General features: G+C 39.0%; 1 protein-coding gene and 1 long non-coding RNA gene across 2 annotated transcripts in view; one reads left to right on the top strand and one right to left on the bottom strand.

Moving 5' to 3' along the window:
• RPS6KA5 (ribosomal protein S6 kinase A5) overlaps positions 1-26417 on the top strand; it is a 190738-nt gene that overhangs the window by 312 nt on the left and 164009 nt on the right. The window lies entirely within an intron of this gene.
• On the bottom strand, positions 3-25432 carry LOC108404377 (uncharacterized). The gene is made up of 3 exons (XR_012133719.1): positions 12972-25432; positions 2994-3082; positions 3-2162 (listed from the first exon to the last, which is right to left on the bottom strand). It is a non-coding gene; the product is annotated as an uncharacterized lncRNA (long non-coding RNA).

Raw genomic sequence — 26417 nt, forward strand, 5'->3', positions numbered from 1 at the left:
GCGACCCCGCCCTCTGCTGGCCGGGCCCAGCGCGGGGGCGCGGCCCCAGGGCATGCGGGTGCCCGCGCGGGCTAGGGGGTGCAGGGGGCGGGCCCGGGGCGGAGCCTCGCGTCCGGGCGGGAGCCCGGGGGTCCCGGGAGGTGGGGGCGCGCCCAGGGGGTGCGGGCCGAAACTTTTCCGGGGCCCAGGAATGAGCTGCGGGCGCGGGGAGTTGGGGCCGGGGCAGCAGCCCGCAGCTGCCTGTTGGCACTGCCTGTGAGGATGTCTCTGTGCCCCCTTCCCGCACAGGTGGTAACATGTGTCACTGCATCCTGTCCAGTGTGAAAGGTGCACCTTGCTCACTGTGGGGTGAACGACGCTTTGTTTTGGAGCGTGACTTCTCCCCTCTGCTTCCCTAGAGGTGGTCCCGGTTGGGGTCCCTAAGGTGCTGGGGTCCTGTAGGAGAGAAAGGGGTGGTTGGGTCCCTGGCTTTTCAGGAGTCCAGTCTCTATTGAGATAAAGAGGGATGGACTACAGGGACCGAGTGCTTTTATTTGCAATTGTCATGAAATACTATGCTTGGCCTTGAATTTCTTTGAAAGGTCCCTAGAGAAGGCTCTGTAAATCTAAAGGTCTAGGTAAAAGCGACTAACCGGCCGGCTTAAGCGCTCACGTTTTAATGTTTGAGATTCCTAGAGTTGTCCCAAGCTTTTTACTTGTTAGATTGCTTAAATTCATAATGTTGGGTCTAGGTTGTTCATTTTGCAAAAGGTTCGTTTGGACTAATCAGTACAGTTGGGTTTATATTTGTGGATCCCAGTCTTGTATGGCACTTTTTCCTTTATGATAATACATATTAAAGATGAGTTGTTCATTATTCAATGTTCATGTGAGTGTTTATTAAGGTTTTTGATTCAGATCCTGTGGCATAATGGGATATTATTTTGTTATGTAGACACAGCTTATATAGCAGGTTTCAAGTGTATGCTTCATACACCTTGTTACTGTTGTGAACAGATTGTAAAGTTAGATCTGTCACTTGTTCTTTTAGTTTTTGTTATTTATCATGTGATTACTGGTTAGCATTCCACTGAGTACCAGTGTGGTGACTTAATTTAAGAGGAATGTCAAATGCATACTTACTTATTTCAACATTTTTTGGTCATTGTGAATTTATTGTGTGTGTTAAACCAGTTATTCCATGATCTTTTTGAGTTCCTAAAATAACCTGTGTACGTTTGGTTGGTTTGATTTTTTTTTGGTCTCAATTTAATAGACAGCTGATGTTTTCAAAGAGATATTAAAGCATTTATTCAGTAAATAATTTTTTCAGTATTAATATCTGATTGTGTCAGGCTCAGTGTCAGGTGCTTTCTGGTGTGGAGGTTTTGAATTTCTTTTTCGTATCTTACATAACAATTCACTGATTTATATGTGTAGAATCATGCTGTACAGCAGAAGCTACTGGAAGTCATATGCTCCTCAGCCATTGACCGTGGTGCAACTAGTAGTGTTTTACTCAATGACCAAGGAGCAATCTACTTATTAGTAGTAAACCAACTGCTCAGTTTCTGGGTTTTGTAAACAGTGCTAGTTTTGTAGAAAACAACAAATACTGCTCTATTTCCCTTTCTCTACTAATCGTATGAATCATCAGCTTCAAGTTTGCATTTTAGAAATTTTTCTGATGGATGGTGAGATTATACTGGATTCATTTTACTGTTAACTGTCAAAGGAAATGAATAGTCATTTGATTTATTGCTGAATACTGGAACAACTGACCGATATAGTGATGAAAAGCACTGTTAAAATAAAACTCAAAAAGATTTAATCATCTTCAGCCAACTGTGTTCCTGTCAGCACATGATGCTATAATAGGCACTGATGTAATTTGATCTTATGTGGTCCTTCACTTCTCAAAATGTGGACGAGCACATGGTCATATCAAGTCAGCAGTTGGTGATTGCCCATTTGTGCCCAACACTATTAAATGCTGTAGGATGAATGAAAGGCAGTAAAAGTTACATGTAAGGACATGGAAATGGTTCCAGTTGGGTAGAGGGAGTAACATGGTGTACCTGGACGTAGGATTGGAAGACTTAATTCTAAATTCCAGTTCTTCCACTTAATAGCTTTGTGGACTTCGGCAAGTCACGTCATTCTTTCAGACTCACTTCTCTCATCTACAGACAAGATTGAATGAAATCCTGTTGGAAAAGTGCTAAGCAGTTTGCTTGGCACATTAGGGACTCAGGAAATGTTGGTTTCATGTTAATCTGAAAATCACTCCGTAAGAGTTACCTTTTCTGAAACAGTGTGAATTCATCCAGTGTAACTTGGAAAACAAGTCACTCATTTGGTGCTCAGCCTCTCCCACATTGCTAGGCTATCATCCTTTCCTGCATGTGTCTTGCCTTCTGAAGTGGAGTGAAAACTCCCATGATCTGTGCTGCTGCTTAGCAGCAGCCTCTGCATTATCTCTTCAGCAGCATTTAACACATGGTACTGTAATAATCAATTTACTTGTCTGCACTAGACTGTAAGGTCCTTCGGGGCCTTGTCCATTTTCAGCCCCTGTACTCAAGTATTTGTTGTATGAATTCATTGGCTGGATGGAAATTCACGACCAATTCTAACAGTTTATTGTATTCCCAGTATGTTGCAGATGTTAGGTGGTTGATAAATTGATGACAGTGACTTTAAAAGCTAAAGAATGAAGAGTAAAGGACAGACTAGATCAGTTAAACACATTTCTTGACACTTTCTGTATTCTAGGCTAAATGGTACTGATGACACCAAACACGGCTAAGAAAATGTCTTGCTCTCTGATAGTAGGGGAGGAGGCTGTGTAAACAAGTAATTAGGATATAGTGTCGTAAGTATAGTAATAGAGGGACATACAGAATATAAAGGTAGCAAAGAAGAGGTTAGGAGTCTTAGGATTCAAATAAATCTAACTTGAACAACAGCAACAAAAGAGGGGTTATTATTGGAAAGATATTGGGTTATCTTACCCATTCATTTGTCAATAAATATTTCATCATCTCTTAGGCACTGAGTGTGGTGTAGGTTCTGGGGTTACAAGGCAGCAATGGTCTTCTCACTAGAAGTACATAAAGATACTGTTATGGAGTGATTTTCAGATTTACATGCAAGATAGAAATGGTCTTCCATCCAGAAAAAAATAACTGGAACCAGAAACTTATGTCATTGATACTCTTTCCATCTTGAATCTTTGCTTATCTCTATACGATAGCTTCATTTTTTCTCACTGCTGTCCACCTTTTCTCACATGGGAAATAACATAGCTGCCTACAGACCCCAAGTTTTTTACATCTTATAACTTCAGGCACTGGATAGATGCTGCCTTTTTATCAGTTGCAGGTATAAAAATCTCAGGGAAGTACTTAATTGACCTGGTTTTGGTCAGTTGCCCACTTTCAGATCATTTCGCTATGGCCAGGGAATGGGATCATGGTCTTCTAACATGACAGCTACTGCAGTGAACACATGGATACTAAACTCTTAGAAGAAGGGTTGCTGGGAAGACATTTCCTTAGATAGCCATCATTAGGAGAGAGAGTCTAACACCGAGGAGAAGGTCAAGAAAGGGGTATTCATTATCTGTTGTTGTATAACAAATCACACCAAAACTTGGTGGCTGCAGCAACATGGTTTTTATGGGTAAGTCAGGAGTTGTTTAGCTTGAGAGTTTAGCTTGAGGGTTCTGACTCAGGTCTCTCATGAGGTTGTAGTCAAGATGTTGGCCAGGACTGCAGTTACCTGAAGACCTGTCTGGGGCTGGAAGTTCCCCTCTAAGACAGCTTACTCAACGTTGTTGGCAGGATGCTTCAGTGCCTTGCCATCTGGACCTCTCCTTATAGCTGCTTGAACGTCCTAATGAGGTGATAGCTGGCTCTCGCAGAGAAAGTGATTGAACAGAGAGAAAGAGCCAGGTGGAAGCCAGTCTTCTTTGTTAAACAGCGTTTTGGAGATATAATTTACATACCATAAAATCCACTTGTTTTAAGTGTACAATTCAATGAATTTAGTATATTTTTAGTGTTATACAACCAGCACTACACTTCTAATTTTAAAACATTTCCATCACCCTAAAAATATGTCTTAACCATTTAGTCACTGTACCTTTCTATCACCCATTCCCAGGTCTAGGCAACCTCTAATTCTGCTGTCTCTATATTTGCCTGCGGACATTTCATATAATGGAAATTCACAATATACGGCCTTTTATGACTGGCTTCTTTCACTGAACATAGTGTTTTCAAGATTCATCCATGTTGTAGCATCTATCAGTACTTCATTTTTTAAATTGACAGTATTCCATTGTATGGATATACCATATTTCATTTATCTATTCATCAGTTGATTGACATTTGGGTTATTTTCACCTTTTGGCTATGGTGACTCATGCTGCTATGTACATATATGTACAAGTTTTGTGTGGATCTATGTTTTCACCTATCTTGGGTAGATACTAAGAGTAAAATCTAAGAATAAAATTACTGGATTACATGGTAGTTCTATGTTTAACTTTGTAAATTTTCCAGAGTGGCTGCAACACTTTACAGTCCCACCAGCAATGCACAAAGGTTCTAATTTCTCCACATCCTCTTCGACACTTGTTATTGCCTGTCATTTTGCTTATAGCCATCCTGAGTGTGAGGTGGCCTCTCATTGTGGTTTTGATTTATGTTTCCCTAATGACTAATGATGTTGAGCATCTTTCCTGTGCTGCTGGGCCATTTGTGCTTGACTGGAGAAATGTCTGTTCAGATCCTTTGCCCATTTTTTGTTTAATTTGTCTTTTTATTATGAGGTGTGAGAGTTCTTTACATATTCTAGGTATAGGACCTCAATCGATATCAATATATGATTTGCAAATATTTTCCCTCATAAAGTGGGTTGTCTTTTTGGGTTATTTTTGATGATATCCTTAGAAGTACAAGTCTTTTCATTTTGATGAGGTCCAGTTTATCTCGTTTCACTTGTTTCTTGTGGTTTTGGCATTGTATCTAAGAAAGCATTGGCTAATCCAAGGTCAAGAAGATTTATGCCTCTTCTAAGAGTTTTATGGTTTTACCTGTTACATTAGGTTTTTGATCCATTTGTTGGAAGACTGTTTTTTCCCCCTTTTATTGTCTTGGTACCCTCACAGAAAATCAATTGACCATAAATGTATGGGTTTATTTCTGGACTAAATTTGATTCCACTGATTTTTATGTCTGTCCTTATGCCAGTACCACACTATGTTTTGACTACTGTAACTTTTTAGTAAGTTTTGAAAGTTGGAAAATGTGGGTCCTCCAACCTTGTTCTTTTTTGAGATTGCTTTGTCTGCTCTGGATCCCTTGAATTTCCATATGAATTATAGGGTTAGCTTTCCAGTTTCTGCAAAAAATCCATCTGCAGTTCTAGTGGGGATTGAGTTGAATCCATAGATCAATTTTGGGAGTGTTTCCATCTTAGCATATTAAAACTTGTGATCCATGAACATGAAATGTTTTTCCATTTATTTAGATCTTCCATTTCTTCAGCAACGTTTTGTAGTTTTCAGAGTGTAAGTTTTCATGTCTTTGTTAAATTTATTCCCAAGTGTTTTATTCTTTTTGATGCTATTGTAAAAGGAATTATTTTCCTAATTTAATTTTTGGATTGTTGATTTTAAGTATATGTAGATATAGTTTATTTTTGTATATTGATCTTATATGCAATATATACTGAAACCTTGCTGAACTAGTGTATTGTAATAGTTTTTTTAGTGGATGTCTTAGGATTTTCTATTTATAAAATCATTCCATCTGCAAATAGAGATAGTCTTACTTCTTCCTTTCCAATATGCATGCCTTTTATTTAATTTTCTTGCGTAATTGCCCTGGCTAGAACCTTCAGCACAATGTTCAATATAATTGGTGAGAGCACACATCCTTGTATTATTTCTGATGTTAGGGGGAAAGCTTTAGTCTTTCACCATTATGTATGAGAGTACGTGTGGATTTTTCGTAGATGCCCTTTATTAGGTTGAGGAAGTTCCCTTCTTTTCCTAGTTTCATTGTTTTATCATGAAAAGGCATTGGCTTTTGCCAAATGCGTTTTCTGCGTCTATGGAGATGATCATGTGGTTTTTGTTTTTGGTTTTATTGGTTTATTACATTAATTGATCTGGAGGTGGGTGTTAATCCAATCTTGCCTTCCTGGGATAAATCCCTCTTGGTCATGGTGTATAATTCTTTGGTAATATATGGGATGGATCATTTCACCTTTCTGAGCCTCTTCTCATCCATAAAGTAACAGTGTTGGCCTGAGTTATATCCAAAGTACTTACCAACATTAAGCTGGTGTTCTATGGAATATCTATGGAAATCTTGGTATAGACAAGTCAGGATTTAATTTAAAAGATAATTTTGTTTTACCAAATGATTCGTGACTGAATCCCATTGAAAACAACCAACAATTCCCTGATGCTTTTTGAGTATGATTCCATTTGTAATGATTAATTATAATGATCTCTTTAGCATAATGATTACCTATAGTACGACACTTTGACATATTTCAATGACCGTCTTAGTTCTCTGTGAGAACAGTGCTACTCTCCTTTTTTATATTATATATGCATAAATATATATTTATGTTTGTGCATATATTTTTTATAGCGCTTTCCCCCATTTTTTCACACCTTTCTCACCTTGAGAAGAGTAGGCAGAACTTTGTGCTGTATCTTTAGTGTTATATGATACACTGGGAAGGTTAAAAATAAAACTAGGTTACTGATAGTACCCTAACTTAATTCCCTAGAGTCTAGGCCTAAGGAAAAAAAAAATCTTCTTAACTTTCCACCATGAGTTTTCCCTAAAATGATCTTTTTTAAGAAAATGATCTTTTTAGGCAAAGGAGGCAACATCTCAGCCCTTACGTCAAGTAGGCGTCGGTACATTTTGTATTTGCACTCTTCAGGAGCAAAAGCCTTCTCAGGTAGCAAGTCTGTCCTATCAGACCCAACATTAACCTCTACTCCAAAGCAAGAAAGAATCTTGAAACCTCAGCTTCCTGGAGACATAATGGTTTGGTGGGCAGGATCGAATTCTTCCTGTGAAATAGAAGCTGATGCTTGGTGAAAACTCCTCAGGGAAAAATCTAATGACATCACGTGTTGACTGAAGCTTCACAATTAAGTACACTGCTGAGAGATGTGATTGCCAAAATGCAGTGGGAGGGAGGGCTTGTCGCAGTTATCTACTTTGAGGCCCCATAATGATTTACAGATCTCTCTATGTACCTGAAAGGTATGAACACTCCTACATTCCTCTCATTTGCCAGGGAAAATGAATAGGGTCCCAAGTAGACACATTATATTTGTGTCTAGCAATGTCCTTCTGGGTTCAATTATAGTTATTCCTCCAAATATCATTTAAGTTCTCTGGACTCGATTCTTTCCTAAGGTTGTGAGTGAGCTGGCTCTCTCTCTCTTTTTAATAGTCTGTAGGCAACCTCCTCTGGGACTGCAGGGAAAATAGGGAGGTGAAGTTACTGATTTTTAGTACAGTACTTGGTATTGCAATTATTTTATTTCAAACTCAAGTTTTTGTGGTGTGTTTCTTTTTATAGAATCAGTGTTCCTGACAAAAAAAAATTGTGTAAATATTTTTATATATCATGTTATTTGGAATATGGAAGGTGAACTCAGTACTTAAAGCTCTTGGATTTAAAAAAATCTTGATAAAGTTCTCCATTTGTGGCTTTACTAATATTACATAGATTTGGCCATAAGGTTGCTATTTTCTGACAGTATCCTTACAATTTTGGTAGCTGCAAACAGGTAAATGATGGAGTCTTGTGTGGTAGGCTGAATACAGACACCCCTCCAAGATGTCCATGTCCTAACCCTGAAGCCTGGGAATTACGTGGCAAACAGGCCTTGCAGATGTGAGTAAGTTAAGATCTTGAGGTGGGAAGAGTATCATGCACTATCCAGGCGGGCCCGATTCATCTCAGCCTTCTTGGAGAGGCGGGAGGGCCAGTCAGGAGGTTTGATGTAAGGATGGAAGCAGAGGGAGAGCAGGAGATACGGGATTGGAGTGATGTCATTGCTGGGAGGGGCCATGAGCCAGGGAACATGGATAGCCTCTAAAAACTGAGGAACAGATACTTTCTTAGAGTGTCCAATAGGAACACAACTTTGCTGTCTCCTTGATTGTAAGCTCTGTAACCCCCAGCTTCAGACTGTTAATGTTCTTAAACCATGACGTTTATGTTAGTTCTTTATAGCAGGAATAGGAAACTAATACATCTTACTTAAGATTGAATGAGCCGAGAGATAATTTTGCCAGATGCCTGGGTAACTTGAGGATGACAGCAATGTGAAGCAGTTAAATGAGTATTTTAGTAGAAAATGGTAACAAGTGTTGTTCTTAGTAGAAGTAGAATGGTGTACTCTCTAAGGAATTCCCAAGAAGACATTCCTTTCTGATCTTTGTATCAAGCCTGGCTGAGCTGCTTTGACCAGCTGTTTCTGTTTTCCTTAGGAATGCTGTGAAGTAGGTCCCTGAACAAACCGACCTCTTTTATCAAGTTAGTGGCTAGAAAGCGGCTCATGCCAGGCCTGCACCACATGTACTTGTGGTTTGGCACATGCATCTCGGGCCTTTTCCTGGTGTCATTTTATGGCCCTTATTTTTCTTCTTTTCTTATACTTTAGTTAATCCAAGTAATTTGCCTTAAATCTTTTCTGGACTAAGGCACGAATTAGGTAACCCTATAATTAAATACGTTATATGCAAACACATATATGTAGTCCATAAATAATACGGACAATATGGAAAGATATTTGACTTTCTATCCAGTGTTTTGCTTCTTAAATAAAATCTATGTCTTACAGTGTTACTATTTTTATATTTCTCCTACAATGAAAAAAGTAAGGTCTATGATTAGTAGAGCTTTTGATTTTAAAAAAATACATAATGAGAAATCAATAAAATAGAGGCACACTTTCAGAATGAATTCTGTTGGCAAAAAGGTGTAGATCATGCACAGGGCAGTCTTCCAGTACCAGGCAGTTTTCTACATTAGTGGAATATCCCATTGTTAACTGGAAAATTCAGTTAACTGAAGCGCTCTGTCCTCTAACCACATCAATACTAAAGTGGAATTATATATATTTCCTAAAGGAAGAACTATTTAAAATATGTAATAAGGGCATTATTGCACTTGATATCTAACTATGATGCTGCCTTAAGAGGGCATGAACAGTGAATCTTAGCAGTAGATTTGCAACAACCCTTTCCCATGAATTTGCCATTGTTCTTCCTTTATACCGGTGTCATTTGTTTGTAAGGAAACATCATACTTAGGGCTAATTAGGACAAATCTAATGGGGCCCACACAAATCAGACTTACACCTTTGACCTAATTTTGCCATGCATAAGTTGGGCAGAACAGCCACAGTTTTATTCATCAATTAAGAACTTGTTGAATTCTTACTCTGTGCCTGGCCCCATACTGGATACTGGGTTTTAGCAAGGGACAAATTATGGCTCCTACCCTCAGTGTACTGTGCCTAAGAGAAAGACCTTAGGTACATAATCACACAATTAACCTTATGAGTGCAGTGGTGATAAACTCTTTGAAGTACAGGGTTCTGTGAGCCTAACAGGGAGACTGGCATCATGTGAGGGGAGAGGGAAGGCTTCTGTGAAGTAGCAGTGGGCAGGCTGTGGCCCTGGTTATCCTGGTCTGATGAGTTGGGGGAAAAGCATTTCTGCCAAAGGAAGTGATTGACAGAGATGGTCCTGAATCAGGAAATGGCTTAAGCACACCGGGGTGACTGTAAGAAAGGCCTGTGGCTTGAGCATCATATCCAAGCAGGAGAGATGTGGGAAACAGGGCTGAAAAGGTAGCCAGGGCCATTTCATGCAGGGTTTCATAGGTTACGATAAGGTGCTCTGGTATTATAAGGAGTGCAATGTGATGCCTTTGAAGGATTTTATTGAGATTAGTTTTGCATTGTAAAAAATGAGTCCCATAGCTGTTCGGTAAGTTAAAAGCCCTCACAGCATGGCTGAAATCAAGGTGGTAACCAGACTGAGTTCTTATCTGGAAGCTCTGGGTAAAAATCTACTTCAAGCTCCACTTGAGTGAGCTTAAAAATGCACTTCACAGGTTTTGAGTTCCTATAATCATTGGCCTAAGGTCCCATTTTCTTTGCTCCGACAGCTCAGAGTCCATCTGCATTCCTTGTCATTTGGCCTCTCTGTCTTCAGGCAAGCAAAGGTGAATCAAATGCTTTCCATGCTTTGTGTGATCTTACTCTCTGATCTCTGACTTTATGTGATTAGGTCAGGCCTACCTAGATAATCATCACCATAAGGTCAGCTGATTTAGGACCTTAATTCCCTTTATCACAAGAGTGATGTCTCATCATATTTACTCACTGAAGGGGAGGAGATCATGCAAAGGGTCATAAGGGTTATCTTAGAATATGCCTTAGAATTCATAGGTGGTGAACCATGGATGATAGATACAAGGTGGGCAGAAAAAGTAGGATCCAGTTTTATACAAATCAAACTAAGTTTGAGATGCCTTTGACATACACTAATGGACATATGTGGTAGTGGTAATCATGGATTATGAAAGCTTGCTATGTGCTACATAGTAGGTCCGTTCATCAACTCATTTAATCTGCACAGTAACCTTACAAAGTGTGTACTGTTCCTAGTATTCCAATATTACAGATGGGGAAACTGAGTCTTAGATCTTCGACTTCTCAGGTCTACCCCAAAGTAAGTAAAGTACTAGTTTCAAAACCCAAGCAGTCTGGCCCCAAGGCCCATCTAAACCACTGTGCTTTAATTCATCAGTGGGATATGAGCCTGGAGCTCAGCAAAAATGTCTGTATTGTGGGTAAAAATGGTAGCATCATTGGCATTTAAGTGATATTTAAAGCCCAGGTGTAGGTGAGATCATTTTAGGAGAGACTGTAGAATGCAGAGACAAAGGTGACTAAGAACTAAACCCTGAAAAACTCCAAAATGTAAGGATAGATAGAAAAGGAGTTGCCAAGAAAGGTTACAGCTTGGAGAACAATGAGGAGAAAACCTAGGAACATTGTGCTGTTATGGAAGCCAAGGAGAAAAGCTACTTCCAGGGGTGTGTCAGATCCTACTGATCTGCTAATGACCTTACAAGAGCAAGTTTGGTGGCGATTTAGTGAGAGAAGCCAGATCTGAAGAATTGAGGACTGGATGCAAGTGAAAACAACTTTTGAGAGGATTGGTCCTGGAGGGTGTTAAAGAGAGATTTAGCGAGAGAGGACTGTGGGTTTCAGAAACGGTTGGGGGATGGATGGGAGTTGTTATTTTTTTTGCTGTTTTAAGGTAAGTGACGTTAGAACATGCTTAAATATCACAAGTTTGAATCCATTAAGAGATAGAGACAGAGAGATTGAGACTGAAAGTACCCAGCTTAGGAGGGTAGCTTGATGGCATCAAGGTCCCTGAGAAGGAGGACTTGGGGGGCAGAGGGCATATTGGCCTCTGATAGGAGAACACACATTGCTTCTATTATAACAGGAGGGAAGAGGGAGAGGATGCAGGTGAATGTAAATATACGGGAGTTTTGCACTCATGGATTTTTTTTTTCCCTCTGTATGAATTGTGAAGAAAAGGCAATTCTCTGTTCAAGAAGAGAAAAATAGCTTCTTTGTTTTAAAAAATTGTTGTTCTGTTTCTGAACAAATTATTAGAGCTAGAAAAACACAAAAAGTTGACACAATTTACATGCTCTATAAGATGAAGTCATAGAATGTTGTAGACCAACTTATGGAAAGAGGTTTTCAAGCATAGCCATTTAAATGCTGTGTACTTTCCACAGAGGTCAGTTCCCTGAACATGTTCTGTGGATCATGCCAAAGTTCTTAGTAAGCATAATGTTCTTTTTCTTCTTTTTGAAGTGTTTTATATTTAGATCAGTTCTCCTAAGTTATATTTGTTTGGTACACGTATTGGGAAAAAAAGGCTGTTTGTTACTGCTTTATACACACTTGTTTTCTTATTGACTCAGTTTTCATGTTGGCTCAATCATGTAATTCCAAAATCAGTTGGATAAGTAAACATTGCTGTTTTATACATAAAAAGTACAGTGAGTCTTCAGGTTAAGTGAGTCCAGCAATAAGAGAAAAGTGGGCAGCATTGTTTTTAAGTACATAGATATTAAATATAACTGTTCTGTCTCTAGTAGAATGCTGTCCAGAGACATGGTTTGAGGCTCAACCACAAATCTAAACAGATTCAGAATAGCTTACCACCTGGCAGTTAAAAGGAACCTAGTGTGCTAGCTATTAGCTTATTTTTTGAGCTCATATATTCTCTAGAATTGGGCTAATTGGACCCTACAGACCAGAGGTTAAAGATTTAAATTTCAGAGTTATGTGTGTGTTGTCAAAATTATTCTGGACACTCCCTGAATAAGAGCTTATCTGATAAATGTTTTATAAATAATTTATTTCCCTCTGACAAAAAGAAATAAAACTAAAATAGCAGAGAAATATTTTTTTCTCACTGCATACAATTGTCACCTTTTGACTGAAACTAAATTAGTCCAGGAAGTTTGTTTCTGTAGTGTTGAGTAAGAGAAGGTAAGGTTTTACAAGAGAAGTTATTTTACATCCAGTTAAGTTGGTCTCAGTAAATTAGATGCTAACTATTTCCTAGTTGATACATGAAAAACAAATCCAAGCATATTAAATAAAGGTGATTGAGTCAGATTATGCTTAACCTCTTTTTGAAATCTTCCACTTCCTTCGAGAATTTACTCCATTTTTTTCTCCCCTTTCCCTGATCCTCAGCTCTGCTTCCCACAAACACGTGTGGTATTGTCTTGTTAAAAACAAAACAAGACAAAACCCTTTGTCCCTCTGGTTTTTGCTGTCCTTCCCTTTTTCACCAGTTTTTGAAAGAGCAGTTTATACAGCTGTTTCTTACCTCTTTATCTCCCATTCACTCTTTGATGTGCTGTAACATCGGCCTTCCATCTCAGTCACTCCGCAGAAACTTTTCTCTCTAAAGTTGCTGATGTTTCCCTGTGTGTCTAATCTGCTGGAAACGTCTGTCTGGTTTTACTCACGTTCTCCAGGGCAGTTAGTGTTGGCGTGGGGCCACTCTGCTCCCTTCACCCAGCAGCCTGGACTCTTCCTCTTGGCTCTCCTCTGTCGGACTGCCCCATCTCCCTCTCACTGACCTCCGTCCCTCTGCTTGTCTCTTACATATTGGTAACCCGTTGTCAGCCCTCTTTTCTTGTAACCGTGCGCACTCTTACTGGGAAATCAAATATCACGGCTTGAACTACCATCCAAGCCTGTGCTCAGCTTCGATCTCTTCTGGAGTCGCTTATCTCTCTTTCCGGTTACTTCCACCTGCTTATTGAACATGAAACATTTGGATAGGCCAAAGGTATCTTACACACTCAAGCTGAATAATGCTTCTTCCTCCAGCTTTCCATGTTTTATTTAGTGGCTTTGCCATTCTCCAGCCAGCCAGGGCCCTAGTGAAAAACATCTTGGACTTCTTCCTCCACCTGACATCCTCCCTGCCCAGCCATTTGTTCTCCCAGTTGTGTCAGTTGTAAGTCAACTATCTCCTGTTCTGTTACTCGTTCCCTCTACCCACTACTACAGTCGTGGGTCAGCATCTAACCTAATGATAATAATGTCATTTGCTGAGCTTTGTGAGTTAGGCACTCTGCCAAGCATTTAATTCTCGGATTAGTGTTGTAGCGGACTCCTCTGCTGCACAAGCTCGTACCCTCCCTGCCTCGCTCTGAAGTCCAGCGTGGCGGTGGCAAACAGTTCTGCGCGGGCTTCAACTCACGTGATTTAATGGCATCTAATTTTCAGCCTGCATGCTGCATGTTTTTCACTTTCTGCCCCAGGACTTTAAGTCCTGCTCCAAGGTTTAGGACCCAGGTGAGAGCTGTCTTAGCAGGCACAAATGCATATCCCCAAAGTGCAGGGTGTTAATACCCCACCAAGGCAACCCTCGGTAATGGAGTATGGAAGCTGGTAATAAATGCTTCTCTGAATTGAACCAAGAATGGAAAATCCTGAGAGGCAGTCCATGCCTTCTTTGAAAGGTCCAGATGAGATTGAGATGATAATGCATCCTTAGATTGGCTTTTCCTGCCTCCCTAGTTCCTGCTCTTGAGTTCGTCCTTCTCCCTGGGATTACCTTCAAGTAAACCATTTGCACATGAGTCCCAGCTCAGACAGTTTGTGCCTAAAGTGGCTCTAGAAAGCTTACCTCAGACGGGATGTTGGAGTTACGCTTTCCATCGCCCACAGGTAAGACTGCAGTGAGGACACCATTGCTGGTGGGGGTAGCAGGTGGTAATAACCCCTGGCACGTGTGACAGAACGATTACTGAGGCTGTCACCTGCAGGGGATCGGGACTAGCACTAAAAGGTGAAGTGTTTGGTTGTGCCATAGCTCTGGGATTTGAGTGATATGGGGACAATGGCAATTATGAGTATTCTGAAGTTGACTGACCTCTTTTACTTTTGGACACTTTGAAAACAAGAGAATGACAGATGTAGGTCAACCAGTTATCAAGGCAGAGCACACTGTAAAAGGAGGGCCTCTGTGGCCCATTTGAAAATGAAAAGATCCTCGTTGCCTGCAGCCACAGGACAGGTGATGCTAAAAAAGCAGGTGCAGAATTTAATCTTAAGGGTGGTAGACCTGTATACCTTCTTTGGTGGGTTTGTACTATGTCAACTGAGCCAAACTGGAATTATGTTTCCCAGAACTCCCTTCTGGGGTGGGTTAGCACTGGTCACAGGAGACATTTTGAGTAGTATTTAAAGGCAGAAGTGGAGCAGCAGCCATTTTTCTTTTACATAGGAAGGTTGGTACTAGGCACTGTTGCAGCTTGCATGCGTTCTGGCAGATCTGTGTCGTATTGTGGGCATGGAGCTTTAGGCGGGCCTGCAGCTCTTTCAGTTCCTGTTGGATCACCTCCATCAGCTGCTTAGAATCCTGGGCTAGTGTGTGCAGCTTTTCTGCAGTTACCTGCACCACTGAAGTTGGAGGTATGAAGAGGATAAGAGACGTGGCTTCTTTTTTGTATTTGTGAGTTCCAGCTTGTCTTTGGGATTCCACTCTGTACCTGCCCCTTCCCGCTCCATGTCCGGCTTCCGTTTCCACTTGCTCTGCTGTCTTCAGGCTCAGCTCCAGATGCAGAAGCAGCAGTCATATATAGACTTTTTAACTTCCATATTTGTGCTGTCAAACCTCTGTACAAGTTCCTCATTCTATATCATTCATAGTGGTTCTGCTTCTCCTATACACCCTTGACAGGTGTTCAGGGTCCTAATATGGAAAAAGTAGGACCAAGAGATCTCAGATGGGAACATCTGGGGGGCTGTTCCCATCTGAGTTTCCCTGAATTTCCCTGATCCTCTGGATGGTCAGAACCAATGCCTTATTAGAAGAGAGCAGCCTTTCCAGTTTAGAGACCGTGCAAAGATCCTGTTGAGATTCATGCCTCCCAAGATGATGCTTGTCCTCCGCAGAGAGTGTGCTCCGACCCCTCACCCCTGGAAGAACTCCATGCAATCTCAGCATAATCTAATCAGGGCTGTTCTTTGTCTGGGAGAAAATACTCAGGAAAATAATTCCAGGATCTGGCTAATGTGTAGCACCGGAATAGGAGGAGCATGTAGGGGAGTGGATCTTAAAGGCATTGGCCAGGAGTGGCAGAATAAGGCTGGGTAAGGGAGAATTTATTAACATGGGAGTGCTATTCATAACTCAGGATTTAATATCTGAGTAACTTGGTCCTAATATTCTACTGGGGTGGTTCTTGAAGCTTGGGCATGAATATGACCTACAGTAAATTAGATAAATATTCAAGAACTGCTTGGGCAGAGCATCAAGGTCAGAAGTCTCTGAGAAGAAAGGATTTTAGAATGGATTTATTTTATGAGGCTGGAGAATGTATTATCTGACCATGTTCTTTAGGTGGGTCCAAAGAAAACACTTGACTCACCAAGTTAATACAGAATGCTCTGGTGAGGGGAAACAGGCTGGGTGGGGCTAATAGGGAGTTCCATGGAACTGGGTTCCCCAGTATCAATAGAAATGATAGGGTTCTGGAATAACAAAGGCCAGGTGGGTGGTACTGACCACCAGGGGCAAGGTGGATACAATTACCATAATGGGTTGGAATGGCATTCAGGGTGTCTTGACCCACAGAGATCTGTGGCAACCAACCAGGATGTTACTTGATTTGTAGAATTAAGACCTTTGCTCTGAGGGGTCTGAGCCTTCAGCTGCTTTGTCCTTGTAGGACTGTGGTTGCTCCAAATGCCTCTTAAGCATCATTCACCAGCCACGGTGACAACAACAGACATCCTAGGAAATCCCTGGAGTTCAGGAGAAGCTCCTCCCTGTTACCATTATATAGTAGCAATGCTTATTAGCTCTTCCTTGAAGACTCAGTTTATGCTTTTTCCAGCTTAACTGTGATATAATTGGCATATAACGTTATGTAAGTGTAGGTCCCCTGCGTGTTTGATGCTTGAATATTCAGTGACTGGGGTGGGAGGGGATTTGAGCCATATTCCACCAGTTGCCTCCAAAACACCACCTCCTTATATTATATTCACTCTTTCATACAGGCTTTGACTCACTTTCCCCTCAAATGTTGTCTCAAGTGTCGTCACTGTACTTTCTTTTTTTCTTTTTTCCCTGCTCCAGGGCTTCTCCAGGCCCAGCCAGCAGGAGATGCAGGTTGGGGGGCACAAAGGCATGTTCAGCTTGGAAGTGCCTGAAAGTTAATGGGGTCAACCCTTAACTAGACTGGTCAGGAGCCGATGGAAAAATGCTTCTCTGTCTTTGCACAGACAGTTCTACGAGCTTTCCAATCATTCCTCAAAGTCCTAGCAAGACTGAGCTCCAGTTGCCCACAGCACTAAACAGTGCAGTAAGGGACCCCTGCTACTGGCTCAGGCTCCTTTCCAGGCTCACCCTCCTTCGTTTCCTCTCCCAATTAAATCACCTGAATACAAGTCCTTTTGTGATGTTCTGTTCTGGGAGGAGCCCAGCCTCAGACAAGTACAATTGCTTGTGTGTGACTGTCTACTTGTCTGTCTGTCTGTCCATCCTTTCATCCACTCACAGATGACAAATAAGGGGCTTAGAGGGGTTAAAAATAATTGCTCAGCACATCTTTAGGAACAGTAGAGCTTGAGTTCTAAATTGAGTTTATCAGAAGCCAAAACACAATCTCTTCTTCCTTGAAGACATCCTGCCTCCCCACCTTTGAACATGAAATTAGTAGGCCTTACCTGGTCCCTCAGAGTCCTCAGCGATCCTGCCCTACCTGCCTGCCGAAGGGGACTGTGGGTAGTTCACCAGTCTTCAAGTTGTGCCGTGACTGTGCCCATCCCTTTGCAGGTGAATTCCTTTCCTTTCCTTGTGCTTCATTGTGAAGAGATGCATGCCTCACAGTCCGACTGAGAAATGTGTACTTTTTTCTGTTTCTTCTCTGAGTTAATTCAGCTCTTGTTGCATTTCTTCCTTTTTTTGTTTGGTGGTTTGCTCATATCTGTTTGTATTTCTGCTTCAGAATTTTTTTTCTTATCCCAAATGCTTGTTTGAAGTTTTTAAATTCAGTTTGGAGTGTTGTGTTCCTGTTTTCTTCAGCTTTGTGGCTTTTCAAAAAGAAGGGGAGAGATTCATCAGCTGAAATGCTTTTATTAGCACTTTCTGATTTGCACAGTGGTTTTTCTGTGTCTGTGGCCTGCTTTTTTTTTTTTTTTTTGTATATCTCCTCATTCCCTATTTAGAGAGTTCTATAGCACCCTTCTCTGTGCACTTTCTTTTACAGGTTGTGTTGGGGGGAGGGGGTGGGAAAATGTTGTTTCTCTTTCCTTTCTCTGGGGTCCCTAATTTTTCCCTCTTACCCTCTTCTTTCTCTTCACTGCCATGTTTCCAGTGGTACATCCCTTTCTGTCTCTCTGGTTTGCCCTCAAAAGCTGTGCTTCTCCAAGGCTGCCATTTCCATCCACTCCCACTGTCCCCCAAGCTTCTGTCCTAACCAGTGCTTTAGCATATAGGTCCTTACCTGTGTGCAGAATTTTTACTTTTATTGTTGGACCCATTCTGGGGGTGAGTTTCTTGCTTTGCCTAAGTTCTTGGTGCCTCTGTGTATCAATTGCTCTTGAGTGTCTCCCCCTACCCCTCTCCAATCCTGCAGACTTGCTGTTGGGTGGTGTGGGAGCTCTGTTGGAATTTGGTCTGTTTTTCTATTACAGGTCATGTGAAGGTTGTAGAATTCTTTCTCCTAGTACTGCCAAAAGAATGGGTCCTATGTGGTATTATTTCCTTTCTTTGTTGGTTTTATGATATTTTTTTTGAGGGTGAACAGAAAGATTTTGAAATTGGTCAGCATTCATTATCCTAACCCAGAAGTTTCTCTGTCCTTTTAAGCACTCAGACGTTAACATCTTCTCTTCTTTGAAGTCTTCTTGATAGTTTTCAATTTCTATGCTCAGATATTTGCTACTTTGTGTTCCTAAGTACTTTTACTTCTAGTTATGTTTGTTATATTGCATTGTAGTTATATATTGTCTATTTCCCTTCTCTCCATCAAATTGTGAATGTGTTTAAACCAGCAAAATACCTGTTTGTTTTTGTGATACATAGTAGGTACCCACTAAATGGATTTATTTACTTAAAGCAGAAAAGAAACGGTTGATGAATTCACCTCTCTCAGCTATTGGGAATATGAATATATTTTATCATATTGATCTTCAGTTTTAAAAGAAGATAAGTAGAAAATTTGAATATTAATAGGTTTATATTATAATAATATTGGAGTTTAAGGTAGTAAGATGACCACTTTTTCCCATAGAGCTTATAATGTTAATTGATCTATTTTTAAAAATTGAAGTGATTTTCATATATACCTTTTCTTGCTTCTAATATTGTTGTTGACTGGCTAAAACTCTAGAATCTGAAATGATTCATGGTTTTTTTAAGAGTCTCTATGAAAAGGTTCTGCAAAATTATTGTTTTAAATGGATCATTTTAATGTATAAGTACCTTTCTACCTTTTTGCTAATATGAGACATATTTTACATGCCACATGGCTAAAATTCTACATATGGAAAAACAAACTTGAATTCTTACATGTACAGAGCTGAATTCACCTGATTGGCTTTGGTGTAGGTGTGCCAGAATCCTGTCATCTGCTCAGTAATCGCCACTGAGTTAATGCTCAGTTAGTGCCTTGTAAATATCTGGCCTGTGCTTTTTCTGTAACTGGTTTTGAATAAAGAATTTGACAATAATAGGTATATATCCCAAAGAAAATTGGATGTTTGAAAATTCAGGCTGTTTACATAGTAACTATTAAATATTCTATTGATAGAAATTGGGGTTTTTTTTCTACCCAAGTATTCATAACATAAACATTTTTTAAAAATGAGAGCTATTTTTTCTCAGACCAAGGGATCTATTTAACCCATTTATTATTTATAATACTCTATCTGGTATTGTGGGTCATGATTAGTAGACACAAAAATTAGATAACATTTTGGACGGTTAAATAAGAGGTGTATATATAAACATTTTTTTGTAGTTCACAGGATTAGAAAAAACCCTGAAATCGTCCAGAATTCTCTGTGCAAAGATATTTGTTATAAACAGTAGGCATCAGTCAGCATGTACCTCGCTGATTTACTGATGTACAGATCAGAAGGGAAATTTGCCTCTGTAAATAAATTTGTTTAGAACCAGAACCTACATTGTTAGTTTTCCATATTCTGAAATTAATAAGTAATAAAACAGAAAAGGGAACAGAATGGATAGTCATCTGATATTTGTGTGCCATAAGGTATATAGGCAGTTTTTTTTATTGAAAAAATCATTTTAGTTTTGCTTTTCATATGATAATTTTTTGAACTGTACCGTGCTATCTTTTGATCATTTTTGTTCTGTCAAAAGAAATGCTAAGAAAGCCACAGGAAACTAGAATTGTGGAATCATTTCTTTGGGAGCACTTTAATTTCAGGTGAACATTTTGAGAAGATACTAAATAAACAGTGTCACCTATAAGTCATCCAAAAAGATTATTGGAACAAACCACTGATCTTGGAAGCAGAGTATGAGATTGACTGTATTACCACTGGGTTCTGACTGCTTTTACTAGCAATATAATTCAGGCAGGTGCTTTACTATGCGTTCTCATGGAAACATCAACTGCCCTGGTGCTGTTACTGTCTTTGTGTTTTAGAAGATGAGACTAATAAGGGCTTTGCTCAAGTTCACACATCTTACAAGTGGCAAAAGTGGATATGAATACAGTTATTTACACTCCAGAAACTGCTGTGCCTAACACTTTTTCTGTGATCAATTTTTCACCCTGCTTGAGAAGAACATACTTAGATTTATTCATTTCTTTATTTTCAAATTGGGGGTGGTGTAAGGGCAAGGATGGTGAGCCAAGGAAGAGAAGCTAATGTTTCTGTATCTTTAGAAATTGTTTGATACTTTTTTTTAAAGAGGTCATTTAAAAAAGCATGGGTCTTTTCTAATAGGTGTAGAGTGAATACCATAAACCTACCAACTAGCATTATTTCATTTTAATACTTTGTGATGTTGAATTCATATCTTTTTCAAGAAATAAAGCATTCCTAGTTCAGTTGAAACCTAGGTTCCCCTCCTTGATCCCATCCCCTCTTTGTCTTCTCCTAAAGTCATCATTAACCTGAATTAATGATTTTTTTGTCATTCCAATAATGTTTTTAAATTTTTACAGCATATTTATATGTCCATAAATTACAGTCCATAATAATGTTTTGCATACCTTTCTCTTTACATAAATGACATATTATATAGACATCTTTATTAAAAATGCACAGCCTTACTGTCCATGTTACCTATATCCTTCTTTGCTAACAATGTGAGTTGTTTGTGTGGACATCTATAATTTTTATTAACTTATTTTCACTGCTCTATGGGTTTCTGTTGTGTGATCATATAATAATTTCTTGATCTGTTGTCCTGTTGGTAGACATTTAGGTTTTTAATTTTTTGCCATTGTGCAGTGACTGTGGTGGCGTATATTTCTCCATATACATATGCAAGAGTGTAATATCTTCTCAAAATGTCCACATGAAATTAAAATGTTTCCAAAGAAATGATTCCACAATTCTAGTTTCCTGTGGCTTTCTTAGCATTTCTTTTGACAGAGCAAAATTGATCAAAAGATAGCATGGTACAGTTCCAAAAATTATCATATGAATAGCAAAACTAAAGAAAATTATTTTTCAGTTAAAAAATTATTGTACTTCTGTACCAAGGAGTGTAATCACTGCGTTACAGGTGTGCCTACCTTCAGCTTCACTCATTATTGCCAAATCGCTTCTGAAACTGATTGCTAGTTCACATGCCAATCAGCAGAACCCAGGAGTTCATTTTACTTTATTTTCCAACTTTTGGTATTACCGGGTTTTTAAATTTTTATTGATTTGGTGGGAGTGAAGTAGTATCACATTTTGAATTAGCACTTCCTTGAAACTGATAGGTTTAATAGGTTTATTGACCATTTGATTTTCCTTTTGTGAAATTGTGTTATTTGCCTGCCTAAGAACTGGGTTTCTGTCGGATTGTCTGTCTTTGTTTAAAAGTAGTTCTTTATGCTGTTTGCCTTGTGGTTACATGCCTTGTATCCCTACTTTCTCAAGGGAGTATTCTGGATATAATTTAACCTTTTTATATATATAAAAAAAAAAGACTCTGAACATTTATTGTGCCATGTTTTGATAGCAGTGCTGAGATGTATCAGACTGTTGGCGTCCCATACCCAATGGCCCTAGACTCCTTGGGCCTTTTAGAATTTTTACTGTTTTTAATATTTTCTTTTTCTTCCCATATTTCTTTTCTTCTCGTTTCCCTTCTTGATGATTTCATTGTATTTTGCTGCTACTCTGCTGTGTGATTTTAGATAAAATTGTCTGGGTGAGGCTCTAAAAATTATGTTGTCTTTTGTGAAGTGACAGTGCTGTGATTAACCGCTTTCTTCAAGTACTGGAGCCCTCTCTGGGGTCTTTGTTAGTTGGGGCCCATGTTCAAACGCTGGCTGATTGGGTTTGCTGAACTATGACCTCCAGGTTAGTGTGAACATTGCTATATTCCCTATCTGTAGTAATGATAAGCTTTTGGGATTGATATGTATTATTGTAAACCAACATAAAAATTATTATTAAATATTCTAAATTTCAGCTTTCCAAAGTGACTTTTTTCTCTTTGGGGTTTCTGAGTGTAGCCGGATCAGTAATGAACTCTTTCTGATTTTTTGTTGTTGGCTGGGATTGTACTCTGCTTACCATTGCTTGTTGAATTTTTATGTCCAGATTGGCTGTTCTGAAACTTTTTATTCCCCTTTTGCTTTGGACTCCCCATGTTTATTTATGAGAACAGGGATTCTGTCTCTTGTTTACATTGTATTGAATCACTTAGGATAGTGACTGGAACATGGTAGATACTCGAATATTTGAGGGAATGAACAATGGAGTTTAATGCCACCTTTCTTACTTTTGGTAACATACCCTGAATGAGTTGAATGACAAAATTAAGGCTATTTTATATTTGTTTAAATCTCTGTCTCAAATTATCTGCATGTTTTTGTCTTTCCAGTTTTCTTATACTGTGGTAAGGATGGCTCTTGTCCAAAATGGATCCCTTGTGATTTAAAAAAAGTTATTGTAACTATGGAATAGGTTAAAAATAATAATTATAAAGTATATGTAAAGTGCCAAGAATAAAGCTATAATAATCCTCCGTAAATCAATCCCCTACTTTATGAAAAAGAATATTCCTTTTTTAGTACTTTGCAGATTATTCCCCAATCCCATCCCTTCCTTTTTGCAGGGGTTGGGTCATTATCTCGATTTTTATGTTGATCACTTTCTTTACTTCTATAGTTTTATTATTTATGTGGTCTGTAAACAACATGAACATAAAATCCTGCTGTATGCATTCCTCTGCAACTTCAGTTTTTCACCGAACCAGTTATGTTCTTGAATTGGTCCGTGTTGTTTCATCGAGGTATATTTTATCTCTTATTATGGTTTTAAACTGTTATAACATGTATGAAGACTACAGTTCATTCATTCTATCAATGGGCACTTAAGTTGTTTTCTTTTTCCTGTTAAAAGCAATATTGCTGTAAATATTTTTTGTTACATCTTTCCTGGTGCACATGTATGATAGTTTCTCTAAGATAACCTGGAAGTCAAATACATACATAACTAACCTGGTTGTTCTTCATTCTATCCAACAGTTTTTACTGTCAGATTTTTAAAATATCTTTGCCAGTATAGGAGGTGTGAATCTTACTGTGACTTGCTGTAATTATAAATTTGCATTTTCCTGTTTACTAATGAGGTTGAATATGTTTTGTATATTTATTGGCCTCTTAGATTTCTTCTCTGTGAAGTGCTTGTTTGCATCTTTTGTCTGTTTTTCTACTGGGTAGTTTGTCTTTGTTTTTATGTAGAAGTTCTTTATAAATTCTGGATAGTAATCCTTTGTCAGATATAATATATTCTCCAGGGTCACAAATCTGGTGAATTATATGGTTGAGATTTGAAGCTAGAAGCCCTTGCCTTTCTTGACAATGATCTGTATTTTCCCTGCACCTTTACTTGTGCTATTTCTTTAGCATAGGATGTATTTTCTTTTTTTTTCTTTTTGTAGACTCATACAGTTCTACAAGACCCATAACAGTCAGCTGTGTCGGGAGAAGCTTTCTGTTATTCCAACTAGATGTGATCTCTCCTTCCTCTGATTTCTTACAGCAGCACATTTTGGCTGTAATGCATTTTGTTTGCTGTTATGGTTGCTTGTTGGTTATGTTTACTCTGTTAGATAATAAGCTTTCTGGGAGAGGAACTATTTTCTTCACCTTTGTTTCTCAGTGCCTACCTATCATTGTAACTGATAATGAGAAAACTCAACACAGTGCTTAATAAATAAATAAGACTTTAAAAAACCCCACACAACAAGGAGTCTGGAATCAGGCAGCTCATGCCCCTGGGAACCTCGGCTTTTTGTGTCTTTCTGCTCTGCCAACTTTTAATTGTTGGCTTCTGTCCTCAGTGTTGACTATCCACATTCAGATATGAATATGGGGTGAGAGGAGAACACTTTCTGTTTGGGAGGTGTTTCGTTCCTGATTAGGATTTGAAATCCTCTTCAGGAGACTTTTCTGTGTGTTTTGTCTTTGACCACTTGGTGTTATCTGGCCACCCTTCTGAAGGGGGTCTGTGAAAGGGAGTATTTAGCTTTCCAACCTTTCCAGGTAAGGAAGGAGGTGGTGGAGACTGGTGTTAAGTGGACCAGCATATTGTGTCTGCCATAAAGAGTACTCAGCAAATATTCTTTATTTAATTTTAATATTTTTATCAGAATAATTCATGAAGATACGTACATAGCACCACAAGGCTTATTTTTTTTTATGTATACTAAAACAAAAACAAAATCAGCAGTCTCTGACCCTTATCTTCATTTCCCAGTTTCTACTTTCTTCTAATAATGTCTACCAACTTTAAATGGCATTTTAAAGCCCTTGACTCATCAATTTTAGACCCTTAATTCTCTGTCCATTTAGTTTGGTGAAATCATACTGCAGATTTGCTTGAATCTATATTCAGTCTTTAACAGCTATGTAAATACTCATTGCTGAGCCAAGTAGTCTATGTTTTTGTTTCTTCCTTACATACATTTTTAAATTTTTCCTGTAATTAAATTACCCCAGTCTTTTCATTTTTTTCACTTTTCTTTGAGTCTTAAGTGTTTCCGTATGTTTTAACAGCTCTGTAAAATACTTTTCAATATGATTTCCTGTAGTAACTCATGAGCTCTTTATTTTTCTTGAGGACATTCATTCTGGAACCCTCTGTCCTCCATCCGGGTTGGTTGCTCCTCAACTACTGCTTAATTGTCATCGTGGGACTTCATTTCACTGTCATCTTGGGAATGATGTGCTTAATCCTGTTTCCTGTTTCCTGCGTCTTTCTTTCTCTTAAAGAAATTTTCACATCTTAAAGTGTCTTCATTATGTTCTCATAGGTGTGATAGGTTGAGTTGGTATAGAATTCTGGACAGAATTGTCACTCAGGATTTTGAGGTATATCCCATTGTCCTGTAGCTTCTAATGATGCTAATAAGTTTGATGCCGTTCTGATTCCCATTGCTCTGTATGAGACTTACTTTTTGAATCTCAGAAAGGTTTTAGGATTCTCCCTTTATGCCTGGTTTGGAATTTTGGAATTTCACATTTACATTGCTTGGTGTGGACACTTTTTTATTCATTATGCTAAGCACTGAGTGCAACCTTAAAACTCATTCAGTTCTGGGGATATATTTTGAATTATATATTTGGTAATTTCCTCCTCTTGGCTCTGCTCTGTACTCTTTGTACAAAAAAATATATGGGTTTCCAAGATGATTCTGTAGTTTTCTTATTTTTCTCTCCAATTGTTCTTCTCCTTGCATTTTTTTACTCTACTTTTGAACTGTTTCTTTAAATTTATCATCCATACCTTTAATAGACTTTTTTTTTCACATTAAAAAATTTCTAAGAGCTGGTTTTAACTTGTGCTTATTTTGTTGCACCCTCTTTCTGTTTTATGGTTAAAATATATTTCTTTAAGAATATTAATTATACTTTCTATATAAAGTTTTATTTTCTTTGTACCCTGAATTACCTCTTCAGAATTCCTTTTTTTCTTACTTATTTTGATATCTTATATGTTAGGGATTTTTCTCAATCATCTGGTGATCCTTGACTGTTAACATGAGTAAAGATGCTGACACTGGTTAGAAACTCTGTGTAAGGGATATTTGCCTTGATAGTTAGAGACTTTTGCTGGAAGTTTCTCTTTGGGAACCCCACATGTCAAATTCAGTAGGTCTTTTACTCACCGTTGTCCATTTCTCCAGAGAAGGACCCCCCAGACTTCTATGTGGAGAGCACCAGCCTGGCTCTCTGCTTTCTGGAGCCATCAGGGACATGTGGACTTTCACCCAGTTCTTTCATCATCAGTCTCCTAGTTCATCCTTGCCCCTCACTATGTCTCATATCCCCAAATCTGGTTCTTTTCCTCCAGAAATTATTAATCCTGTCTTGTGTGAGTGTGGGGACTGGGGTATAAACTTCTTAAAAGGCTTTCAGACATTTTCCATTTTCTTTCTTCACCTCCCTCCTCCTCTGCCATTCATGGTCATTGGTACTGTTATATCCAGAGCCTCTTTGGAGCTCGCCGGGGTAATTCAGCTTGCTCACATGAACTGCTACCTTTGCAGGCATTTTGGCTTGAACCTTCTCCCCTCTGCTAAGTCATATGTGATTTTTTCAAATGT

The sequence above is a fragment of the Manis javanica genome, chromosome 8, assembly GCF_040802235.1.
Source record: "Manis javanica isolate MJ-LG chromosome 8, MJ_LKY, whole genome shotgun sequence".
Lineage (NCBI taxonomy): Eukaryota > Metazoa > Chordata > Mammalia > Pholidota > Manidae > Manis > Manis javanica.